The sequence below is a fragment of the Miniopterus natalensis genome, chromosome 14 (genome assembly GCF_054644295.1).
Source record: "Miniopterus natalensis isolate mMinNat1 chromosome 14, mMinNat1.hap1, whole genome shotgun sequence".
In the NCBI taxonomy this organism is placed as follows: domain Eukaryota; kingdom Metazoa; phylum Chordata; class Mammalia; order Chiroptera; family Miniopteridae; genus Miniopterus; species Miniopterus natalensis.
This window is the reverse complement of record NC_142094.1, coordinates 40,196,521-40,208,752: the sequence shown is the minus strand read 5'-3', so window position 1 is coordinate 40,208,752 and position 12,232 is coordinate 40,196,521. Positions and strand designations below refer to the sequence as shown.

Sequence of the window (12,232 nt, the reverse complement as noted above, 5' to 3'; positions counted from 1 at the left end):
CACTTCGTACCTGTTTACTTTGACAAAAATCGAATCCAAGTTCTCCCCCTGACATAGAAGACAGGGAGCCATCAGAACTGGGTGTGGGGATCTGTTTAAAATCCCAACTGTGGGATCAAAACATGACCACATGGAACCTCAACTTTTTGTGTTACAAACTTTTTTCTTTCTTTTTGAGAGAGATTGATTTGTTGTTCCACTTATTTGTGTATTCATTGGTTGCTTATTGGATGTGCCCTGATCAGAGATGGAACCCGCAACTCTGGTCAGGGCTTGTGTTACAAACTTTGACCCTGGTGGAACCTCTTTCAGTCATGCCTGGAAATGTCTGAAATTCAGAGGCTCTTCAGAGGTTGTGGGAAGAGCACAAGAGAGAGGTAGGGGTCTTCCATTTTAGTTTGGGCTTTACCATTAATTTCCTGCGTACATTTCCTGATCTTCTGGGCCTCAAAGGTAGACCAACTAGAACAGCATTCCCCAGTGTCTCTCTGGGATGTTAACAGGTGTTAGTGTAAAAAGGAGTTCTATTAACCCATATTTCCCAAACTGTCATATCTGAACCACTGGTGTTAGATAAGATGACTTTAGGAAGTTCTTAGTTGAAATTAACATTTTTATAATTCTAATTAATTTTGGCAAATGATCCTAATATTCCATTGATATTAGATGACCTTTAAGAATGAATGTTCTTTGTAAAAAGTGACTGGATTTAAAGAAAAATATTAAGTCAGTAATAGCACAGATTGTCTGCAGATGTGGCAAAAGGCATGAAGGTGGTACACAAAACCCTGAAAACTGAGAAAAGTTCTGTTAAACCAAATTAAACTTACTTGTTGTAGGACTTCTCTCTCTCTCTTCCTTCCTCTCTCTGAAGTAAAAAAAATATATATTTAATTAAAAAAAAAGAGGAATCACATTCCCTCACCAAAACCTTGCTTAGGCCCTTCCATATACCTTTGATGGTACTGGATTTGGCCCAGGAAGAAGGCCCTGAGGACAATAAACAGAGGGGCATTTTCACCCTCATCTCCCACATTCTGTTCTGGCTACTCAGCTCTCTCAGGCACAACCTTAGCCCCTGTAACATTCCTCAACTTTGAATTAAATTTAGGACCAAAGTCCCCCTGGGGCGAGAAAGGGTAGAATTTTCCATACCAAGTACCTGAGCGTGCTCGCCTATCTGAATGCAGAGAGCTGCAGGCAGTCGGGTTAAGGCCATAAAATCCTCAGCAGGTGTTGGTGGGCAAGGCAGGTAGATTGGGGAGAGGAGTGTTCCAGCCGAGAGGCTGTGGTTCTGTAATTCTGCTAACCTTCCCCAGAGCCTGTGTCTGGGTGATAAATGGGTGGAGAAGAGAGAGAAGTAACTACTTACTTCCACGTGCAGACAGACTGGCATTTATTGCCAGCTTATCACAAAAGTCCACAAGTTATTATATTTCAGAGCAAACAGTTATTGGAGGGATGGAAGGAAATCGAGACCTAAAAGAAACTGAAAGGGAGATAAGCATCAACAAAAGCAACCAAAAAACCCCAAACATTTTACGAAGGGGCTCTCTTAAGCACATTTCTAGAGAATTCTAGTCCACCCAAAGTGTTAACACAGAATCTTTAAGATAAAATTTATTCTTATTAATACTAATTAACATGAATATAAGTAATGCATGAGATTGTCCTCAGGGTAGTGTCAGTGTAGGCTGAAGGGGATGGTGGTGGGAAGGAAGGAGAAGGACACTGGGAAGAACTGGTTTGGACAATGAACTTGACTGGGAGGTCAAGGCTAAGCGTATTTAGAATCACATGTAGCCCGGCTGGGCGTGGCTCAGGGTTGAAAGTCGACCTAGGATCCCGACGATTAGGGTTTGATTCCCGGTCAGGGCACATGCCCTAGTTGTGGGCTAGGCAGCCAATCAATGACTCTCTCATCATTGATGTTTCTATCTCTCTTCCTCTCTCTGAAATCAATAAAAAAAGGTGTATTTTTTTTTTTTTTTAAAGAATCACATGTACGCAAAATTTCATTCCTTTCCAACTGGTTAGAGAAATGCTATTGCTTCTTTCTATATTAATGTGCGTCTAGCTTTAACAAATCCACTTCCTAATTTCAATACTTTTTTTTTTAAAGCTTACTTTTAAAAAATGTTTTCATTGATTTTTAGAGAGAGAGGAAGGGAGAGGAATAGAGATATAGAAACACTGATGAGAGAGAAACGTCATTGATCAGCTGCCTCCTGCAGGCCCCCTACTGGGGATCAAGCCTGAAACCTGAGCATGTGCCCTGACTGGGAATCAAACCCTGACTTCTTGGTTCCTGGGTTGATGCTCAACCACTGAGCCGCACCGACTGGGCTAATTTCAATGCTCTTTTTTTTTTTTAAATATGTTTTTATTGATTTCAGAGAGAGGAAGGGAGAGGGAGAGAGAGAGATAGAAACATCAATGATGAGAGAGTCATTGATCGGCTGCCTGCTGCACACCCCCGACTGGGGATCGAGGCCGCAACCCAGTCATTTCCCTGACTGGGAATCTAACCATGATCTTGTGGATCATAGGTCAATGCTCAACCACTGAGTCACGCTGGCTGGGCTAATTTCAATACTTTTAACCAGTTCTTTTCAGTTTTCTAATACTAAAAAGACATCATCTACAAATAATAATTTTTGTCTCTTCCTTTTGATGTTCTTTTTATTTCTATTTCATATCTTACTACATTAGGAAGAATTTTCAAATTAGTAGATAATGATATTAATGGTGGCATCATTATTTTGAAAGGAATGCCTCTCATGTTTCTCCTTTAATTGTATTTAGTTTAGATTAATTGCTCTTTACCATCCGATACCATATTTGCCACATACTGACTCATATCTTCTCTTCTTTGCCAATTTAACTTCTACCCATTCTACAAAAAGTGAGTGCATGCAAAAGCACGTGTAAATAAACACCCAGCTAACCTTAACATAGTTTTCTTACAGTTTACAAAGGACTTTCATATGCAGATTCTCATTTGATGTTCTTGACACACTATGGAATAGGTATTGTTAGTACTTTCATTTTAGATATTAAAAAATTCAGTCTTTGTGTGGCTGAGCAACTAGCCGTAGGACATACAGTTAAACTGAATACAGGTTTGAATTTTAGGGAAAATATTTTAAATCCCAAGGAATTACAAGAGTTAAGACAGTCCTAAGTGTCACATTCAATTCATAAAATAAGGTATTATATCTGTGCTTAAATCAGGAAGAACGCATAAAGACAGTGCCTGATTTTTTTATTAGGAAAGCAAAAGTTTTCCCACAAGTCACAAGTTCTTTGGGAGACTTTCCCTTGTTTCTTTTTTCTTTAAAATTTTTTTATTTTTATTTATTGATTTGAGAGAGAGAGAGATTTGTTGTTCCATTTATTTATGTACTCATAGGTTGATTCTTGTATGTGTCCTGACTGGAGACCAAACCCCAGCCTTGGCGTATCGGAACGAGACTCTAACCAACTGAGCTACCCAGCCAGGGCTAGTCCCTTGTTTCTTGAGCCAGAGCTGGATACCCCGCTCCCATCACCACTCCTAGCTGCAAAGGTAGCTGAGAGAATAGGACACAAGAAAGCTACAATTAGTTCAGACCAGGGGCAAGCTATATTCCCTGAACTAAGAATGGGTTTTATATTTTTTGAAGGGTTGTTAAAAAACAAAGATGAATACTCAACAAAGACTATATGGTCCACAAAGTATAAAGTATTTATTTTCTGTTTTTTTATAGGAAAACTTGGTCGACCCCTGGATTAGATCAAATATAATTTCCTGGAATGAGACCTCATCTTCTCATTCCCCGGTTTAAAATCCTTCAGGACATACCAAGGATAAAGTGGACGTTAGCCTCACCCTTAACAAGCCCTAGGAAGTTCTGCCCAGTTTTGCTGACCTTTCCAATCTTCTTTCCACTTTCCACTCTATGGTTCAGTTAGACTGGACCACTTTCTTGTATGTTCCTGTATTAGTTTCCTATTGTTCTTGTAAAAAAATTGCTACAAATTTAGTGACTTAAAATAAAACAGAATGTATTATCTTACAGTCCTGGAGGTCAGAGGTTCAAAATGGTGGTTGTTTTTTGGACTAAAATCAAGGTGCTCGCATGGCTGTTCCTTCTGGAGGTTCCAGGGGAGAATCCCTAGAATTGTTCCCATGCCTTTTCCAGCTTCTAGGGGCTGCCTGCATTCCTTGGCCTCTTTTTCCATTTGCAAAACCAGCACTGAAGCATTTTCAAATCTCTCTCTGGCTCTGATCCACCACCAGCTCCCTCTTTCATGTAAAAGGACCCTGTGATTACATCGGGCCACCTGGATAGCCCAGGATAACCTTTTAATCTTAAGAACCTTAATTTAATCACATCTACAAAATCCCTTTTGCCATGTAAGGAAACATTCACAGATTCTGAGGGGTTAGGATGTGAACATCTTTTGGGGTGGGAGGCATTATTCCGCCTACCACAGTGCTTCATTCTGTCCAGTTGTGGTCTCTATTATCTATTGTCCTGGGAAAGGAACCAGCCCAGAGTAGGTGTACCTCTGGGCGACCGGTTGTGTGTGGGTTCTTGACTTCATGCAGGAAAAGATTTCACAACAGGGATCCAGGTGATTTTGAGAGTACGTTTATTAAAGCTGGGGACAATGAAACAAAGGAAGGGCTTAGGATAGAAGAAACAACAGGAGAGAGCCTAGGTAGTGCTCTGCTTTGGCTCCCTAGAAATGTTATAGGAAAGAAGTGTGCCACAGTGGGGCTGCTGTTAGCTCACTGAAAAGTCAGAGAAAAGGGGGCCTTGGAGAAGGTTCAGGGGGTAAGCCTGGAATGAGTTGCTGCTGCCCATTGCTCCCCTGGTTGCAAGTCTTGTGGGGACCCTTAGAGTTTAGGAGAGAAAAGTAAAGATGCACACCTGAAAGGGAAGAAATGTGTGGGTGTGCTCCAGAGAGAGCCCTAAATGGGTCTTTGTCTTGAGGGTTATCTGTTTTCTTTTTAAATGTTTATTTATTGATTTTCAGAGAGAGGGGAAAGAAGAGAGAGACAGAAACATCAGTTTGTTGTTTCATTTATTTGTACATTCATTGGTTGATTCATATATGTGCTCTGACCAGGGATTGAACCCACAACTTGGGTATAGGGTTGATGCTCTAACCAACTGAGCTACCCAGCCAGGACTATTTTCTAAAGGTGGGAATTTTAGGGGAGGTTTTAGAAGAGGATCTCAATAAAATAGTCATCTGCTTTATGCTGATAAGCCAACGTGAGATTTATTTCCCTGACTTCATCCATCCTTGGGTGTGGTTGGCACAAATGGCTCTAATTGGATTTCTTTTATCTGTCTCCCTGAGTAGGGTGATTTAACCTATTTACCCTCTGGTTGGGCAGGAGAAGTGTAAACCATTTACTATGAAGAGTCTTTGGTTAGGGAAGATAGGATTTTGCGATTTACTAACTGGTTATAAACTGCTCTGCCGCTGTTTAACTATCTGTCGCAGTTTCCCTATTCCACTTGTCCTGGCTTATTAACCTGTCTTGGTATCTTGTTTTATACCTACTTACTTCTCCTATGAGGTTGAATTATTTTAGTGTTTACACCAGAGTCATATTTCACCCAAATGTTGGGCTCTGAAAGTTAACTACTAAAGCAAAAGACAATATTCTGTTCTATTCGACACCATTCTATTTTTTAAAAAATGCTGATTACCCTGTGAATTGATCTCACAATCCACTAATGGATCATAACCCATAATTAGAAAACATTACCTTAAATCATTCATAAAATATTAATAGTATCTTCTGTAGCTGATATTATCAGTTCCCCTAACTCTCAGTCAGTGAGTGTTTCTCTGTGGATCATACTTAATTCTGCAGTTTGTTTCTTGGAGACAAAGTCATTTCCAACCTGCTTTGTAAGACTATCCGGACAGTGCTCGGCGTTACCTGCGATGTGTGCTTACTGTGGGGAGTAAGAGATTTGAATCACCTTTCTCTTTTTTCTTGAACATTTGCAATCAGATTTGCACAAATCAAACTTAACTATGATTTGAATCTACTGAATTAGCTTCTTCTCATTTCAAATCTAGAAATCATATGTTTATTTCCTTTGTTTTATCTGTTGAGGACATCTAAGGTTTTTTTTATCCCTTTTGTTTTAAGCTTTTGTATAAACTTCTCACATTATATACCATCACTGTTGAAAGATCGAATATATAAAAACAGACAACAGCCAGCCCATACATGATAGAATTCTGTCCCACACACCTCTGCAGAAACCAGCCCGGAATGGTCAGGATTTCATCAACGATGGTCACTTTCTCTATTTCTTTGCTCCCTCTCCCCAATTTCCAACTAAGGGCCAACCAGAGAAAGCCAAATATGCTCCCCAAACTTATCACCGAAGATGCCCTGCTTCTAGTTAGCCTGCCTTTAGCTCCTCTGTGCCAACAAGCTCCCATCAGACTACACCTGAAACCTATTTTTTCCCCACAAGGCTTTCCCACCGGCTGACAAGCTTTGAATCACCCCCAAAAGCGTGTGGCCGTGGCAACTCCCTCGCTGAGCAAGCTCTGAAATCTCGTTTGGGTAGGTGTCCATTTCCATACCACATTTGTTGCAAATTCCTTTTACACTTGATTGTTTATCTTTGATTTTTTTTTAATGATGTTATGATTTTGTTTATGATGCTTTTTAACATATATGGTTTAAAATGTAATCAGATCTACTCAACTCTTCAGTTTTTGAGACTTTCCATTGCTCTTTTGCTTAGCAAATCTTTCCCAAAAGATGGTGGGATGAATTCACACACCAGTTTCTGCTTCTGCCTCAGTCCCACTAAGAAACAATAAGGGGTGGGAGGGCATTAACCCCCAAGAAAAGGGCCAAGAGAGCAGGTGAAACCCTTTTCCCGTCCAGCTAATTCCCTTCCCTTGCGCCCCCTAGAGTAGTGACAGCCAGGATTATGTTTCTCAGGCAGGAGACTGGCATTGTCCTGCCTGAACAACAATAATACCAATAGCTAGTGTTTATTTAGTACTTGTTATGTCTTAAGACAATGTGCTGGATATTGTCTTGTATACATTAATTCATTTACTTCTCACATTAACTCTGGAGTAAGCACTACTATCCTCCTCACTTTACAGGTAAAGGAACTAAGGCCCAGAGAGATCAGGCATTTAGCAAATGAATGGTAGGCCCTGCACTTGAACCTAAGTAATCAGGCCTCAGCCTATACTCTTAATAACTGCCTTACTGTCTCCTTTTTAAGAAAGACCTAAAGATATTGACATCAAGAGTTCCCCACAAAACAGCCCATCCAGGTCATGCTACAATGAAACCTCCAGTTGAAAAGCTCCCCTCACACCACAGAACTTGCAATTTCTTACTGCTCCTTTCTTAGATATGAGCAGATAGTGAAGCTACCAGACATTTGAGGAAGGTTTTTGCCTTTTTTAATTTTAACCAACTTTGATATATAATCTGAATAAAATAATATGCACCTAAATAATACTATATTGTTTACTTGAAATTTGTTAAGAGAGTAATCTTAAATGTTTCCACCAGAAAAAAAAAAAAGTGACTATGTGAGGTTATGGATGTGTTAACTAACCTCGTTGTGGTAAACATTTCACAACATATGTGTATCAGATCATCATGTTGTTCACCTTAAACTTACACAATGTTATTTGTCAATTATATCTTAATATATCCTGTTGCATTTCCTCTTACACTTTTAAGTTATTTAATACAAAGTTTTTAAAATTTCTGGGTATAGTTTCCTTTAAAATTTTTTAATTAATAGTTTCTAGTTTTATCACACGGTGGTCAGAGACTGTTGTTTGTAAAATGTCCATCTCATAGAACTTACTGAAGTTTCTCTCATGCCCTACTATGTGGTCGATTTTTCAAAAAAATGTTTTTATTGATTTCAGAGAGAGGAATGGAGAGGGAGAGATAGAAACATCAATGATGAGAAGTCATTGATTGGCTGCCCCTGTGCCTGGACTGGGAATTGAACCGTGACCTCCTGGTTCTTAGGTCGACGCTCAACCACTGAACCACACTGGCCGGGCCTGTATGATCAATTTTTAAGAATGTTTTTTGAATACACAAGAAGGCATATTCAGGGTGGAAAGTTGCACATACATCCATAAGACCATCAGTTTTAATGGCATCCTTTAACTCCTACCTGTTGCGTATGCAACAATCAACTTTTTCTACTTCTCTCTTTCCCATTTCTTCTCCCATTTTTCAGTTGCATTATTTCTACGTTGTCACAATATATTGCATTTGTACATTGGTCTTCTACTCTCATTCTCACCTTTCTTTCAGTCTTTGATGTGAATTATCTATATTAAAATACTTACCATCAGTCCTTTTGTTAAAATTTTCCAAGTCATCTCTTGGTTGGATAAAACTTAACCTCTAAGAGATTCCTCAAGAAGGGGCCTTAGTCCCTGCCTGCTGAAAATTGTGTGTTTTTTGACACTTGAAAAATAGTTAAGCTGTGTTGGATTACACTATTTTCATTCAGTTTCTAGAAGATGCGGCTCCATTTTGCCTTGTGTTGACGTTGCTTTTGAGAAATGTGATGTTACCCTCATCGTTTTGCACTTGCGGATTATAAATCCTTTTTTGCCTGGAGGCTTTAAGGATTTTCTTTTTTTTGTCTTTAAAATCTGATCGTTTTACCCAGATACGTCTCAGATTTAATCCTTTCCAGTTAGTTTTCTCAGGTACTCGGTAGGTCTTTTCAATATGTAGATTCAGGTCTTCCTTTGTTTCTGAAAATGTTTCTTGAATTATAGTTTTATAATTTTTTTTTTATTGATTTGAAAGAGAGAGAGCAAGAGGAAGGGAGAGAGGGGGGAGAGAGAGAGGGAAGGAGAGAGAGAGATACAGCAATTTGTTCTCCCACTTATTTATGCGTCACTGGCTGCTTCTTGTATGTGCCCTCATTGGGTATCAAACCAGCAACCTTGACATTGGGACGACGCTCTAACCAACTGAGCCACCCGGCCAGGGCTTTATGTATTTCTCTAAGACATGGAAGGCTGCACGAATTTGAGTGTCATTCTTGTGTAGGGGCCATACTGATCTCTGTGCCGTTCCAGTGTTTGGTATATGTGCTGCTGGAGTGAGCACTCAAATGTGAGCTGTGTCCCGTTGTTTGCTTTCTTCTTCAAGGGCCCCAGTTCTACAAATGACTGTCCTTTGCATTTATTCTAGTCCCCCCACCTGCACCCTTTTCTTCTTTCTTTATCTTCTTTCATTTTTTATGGTTGTTTTCCTTCCTTTCCAGCTAAGCTCTTATCTCGAGGGTTTACATTTTTCTCTTTTTAAAAATAGATTTTTATAAATAATACATTCAAAGGTTTAGATCCACCACATAAAGAGCCCCGCATTAAGAAAAATATACAAAATTTGTTAAAGAGTTTAAATTCTGACAGCTTCAAGCCTGACCCAAAGCCTTTACATTCCTACTGCTCCAATGCCAAAGGACCAACGGATGACAACTTTAGGACACAAAACTCCACTTTCCTGTGTGGTTCTTTCCCCCCTGGATCAGGCAGCTTTTGGCTGCTTTGTTAACCCCTTCTTTGTTCCTAAGTGGATCTTAGGATCCTGTCTCTAGGTTTTTGGATTTCCTTTAATAGGAAACTCCGCAATCCTTTCGTGGGGATTTGTGCAGATGAAAGCCAATGGCAGATGAATCCTTGACTCATGACTGGATACCTTTCCCGAAGCTTCCCTAGCCTCCTGCCCTAGCTCCAGCTTAGCTGGGTTGGGAGCTAGGCCCCCTGCCTCGGTGCAGTCCTTTGTGTGGTAATTATTCTGGCTGGGTCTCCTCGCCTCAGTCTCTTCCAGCAGCCTTAGAGCTCTTTCCATTTTCCTTTGCAGCTTGTTGCTGTTCACCCACACTCTTTCCTAACAAACTGGTTTGCTGTCACTCTCTACAGGCCTGTAGCTCCCCACCTCACGTTACTCCCTCTCCTTGGAATATGCTTTTCAACCATCTATGTAGGAAGATGCCCTTTCTTTCTTAAGTGTAGCCCCTAAGGACTTTTTAAATGCCTACACCCCCATGTAACCATCAGCCAGGTCATGGTCCGGCATCCCAGACACCCTTCATCCCTCTATCAGTCGGTGCTTCCCCCCTCAGTCAATTCTACCCCATCAAAGGTAACTTCTCTTTGGACTTCTGTCCTCGTTAGCTTCACCCTCTCTAGGTATTCATATATATGAAGTCATGGAGTATGAAGTCTTTTGTGTCTGGTTCCTTTCATTCAATATTATGTATATGAGAGTCCATGTGTATAACACTGTACAGATATGTTTTATTTTATTTCAACTATTATGTGCTGAGTTTTACAACAACTATCTTGAACAACAAGGGCTGTGGCTAGTTGTGTGTTCTTTCCAATGCCCAACATGTGCAGCATTCTCTATACAGGAAAATATATAACCAGACAATGAGAATGCTTTTAATAATCACCCCCAGAGGTTTGCTGAAGCTACACATATAGTCATAAGGATGGTGGCTGGGATGGAGGTGAGGCTGCCTCTAATTATGCGTCCTGTAAAGCAGTGTTTCAAAACTTTTATATCAGAATCACCTGAAAGACTTAATAAAACAGTTTGTGTATGTGTGTGGGATGAGGGAATCCCAAGAGTTTCTCATTCAGGAGGTCTTAGGTCTTGCATTTCTAACAAGTTCCCAGAGGATGCTGTTGCTGAAGGTCTAGGGACCACAGCTGGACAAGCACTGCTTCAAGGTGCCAGGTTTACAGAACTTAATGCGGTTCTCTCACAGACCCCTTACCAACACCTTCATCAGTGGCAGCCCGTAGCTCCTGCATCTCCTCTGTGAAAGCCGGAGGGCAGCTCAGGTCACTTTGCCTGGGAGTGTGTGCCAAGTGATACGATGCTCTCTGTGGCATCACAGTCCAGCTTGCCCTTCTCCTCCAGGTCCCCCATCTACCTTTCCTGCTCCTTCCCAAAGAACCTTGTCTTCAAGAGTTGATTGTCCTGGTGAAAAGGCAGCCTCCTCAGGGTGGGACCCAGATGTGCCTGGGATTCTCTGTTTCTTATTATGGTCTTCATTAACCAGATGGGCAGAATTGTCTTCAGGATGCTACTATTGTCAATGACAGACAATATTGTCAATACCACTCCTGTGGAAGTTGGATGGAAGGTGATGATGCTGTTCCACTGGACATGAGGGGATTCTCAGCTGAGGGCTGTGTGGAGCCTGGGAGGTTCGGGATGAAGGGGACAGGGCCTGCCGCTTGATGACTTAGTTGATGTTTCTTACAGTCTGAAAGACGTGCCTCTGGTGGGTTGTGTCTGGAGATTCTACTTCTTCCAACTACAGTTCCTTGTTCTGTTGCCAAGTTGCTCATGAGCAACAGGTTCAGCAAGGGCTGAAGTGTTTGACATGGTCTATTTGGGAGGTTTTTATTTTTGCTGGGGTCGCATGAAGAATCACCAGGCACTCTACACTCCACATGCTTGTCCTCCAGCTGCATAATTCATAGCTCGCTTGCCGCTGGGCACCTTCAGAAGCCCTTAGAGGCTCGATGAATTTTACAGTAGCAAATTACAAAGGGACTAATGCCAGAAAATATTTTAAGTGGAAGGCCCTTCCAGTCCACAAACCCAAATTCTTTCCTTTCTGATAAAAATGAGATGGCTCTTAAAACTGGCTGAATTTCTGGATTTTGGAGAATAATTATGATTTTGCAGGCCTGAAAGGATTTGTCCGTAGAAACTAAAGCCCTTCTGCTGGGCTGTTATACTAGGACTAGCCCAGCAGTGCACAGTGCCACCTAGTGGTTAGCCTGCATCCGAAAGGTCTTTGTGAAAATCGTGAGACAGTAGGCAGGGGGCTGGACCACACGTAGATAAAAACCCCTGCAGAATGATCTATGATGGCAGTTTTTAATCTTTCTAATCTTATGGCACACACAAACTAATTACTAAATTCTTCAGCACACCAAAATATATATGTTTTGCCAATCTGACAAAAAGTAGGTGTAATTTTGATTGATTCACAATAATAATAATAATAACAACAGTAATTATCCTTTTTGCTCCAAAGTGACTTTTAAAAAAATCAGGTGCCTATATTTGTATATAAGGATTTCTGGTGCCAAGGATTAACCAATCAAACAAACCTTATTATGCGACTTGACCAATAAGATACAACTCTATTATATGACCTATATA

The 12,232-nt window shown here is 40.7% G+C and overlaps 1 non-coding gene across 1 annotated transcript; it reads right to left on the bottom strand.

The window, feature by feature from the left end:
* Positions 1-9,043: 9,043 nt before the first annotated feature.
* Positions 9,044-9,148, bottom strand: LOC148091556 (U6 spliceosomal RNA). Its single transcript, XR_015715657.1, has one exon. It is a non-coding gene; the product is annotated as a U6 spliceosomal RNA (small nuclear RNA).
* Between the last annotated feature and the right edge of the window lie 3,084 nt (positions 9,149-12,232).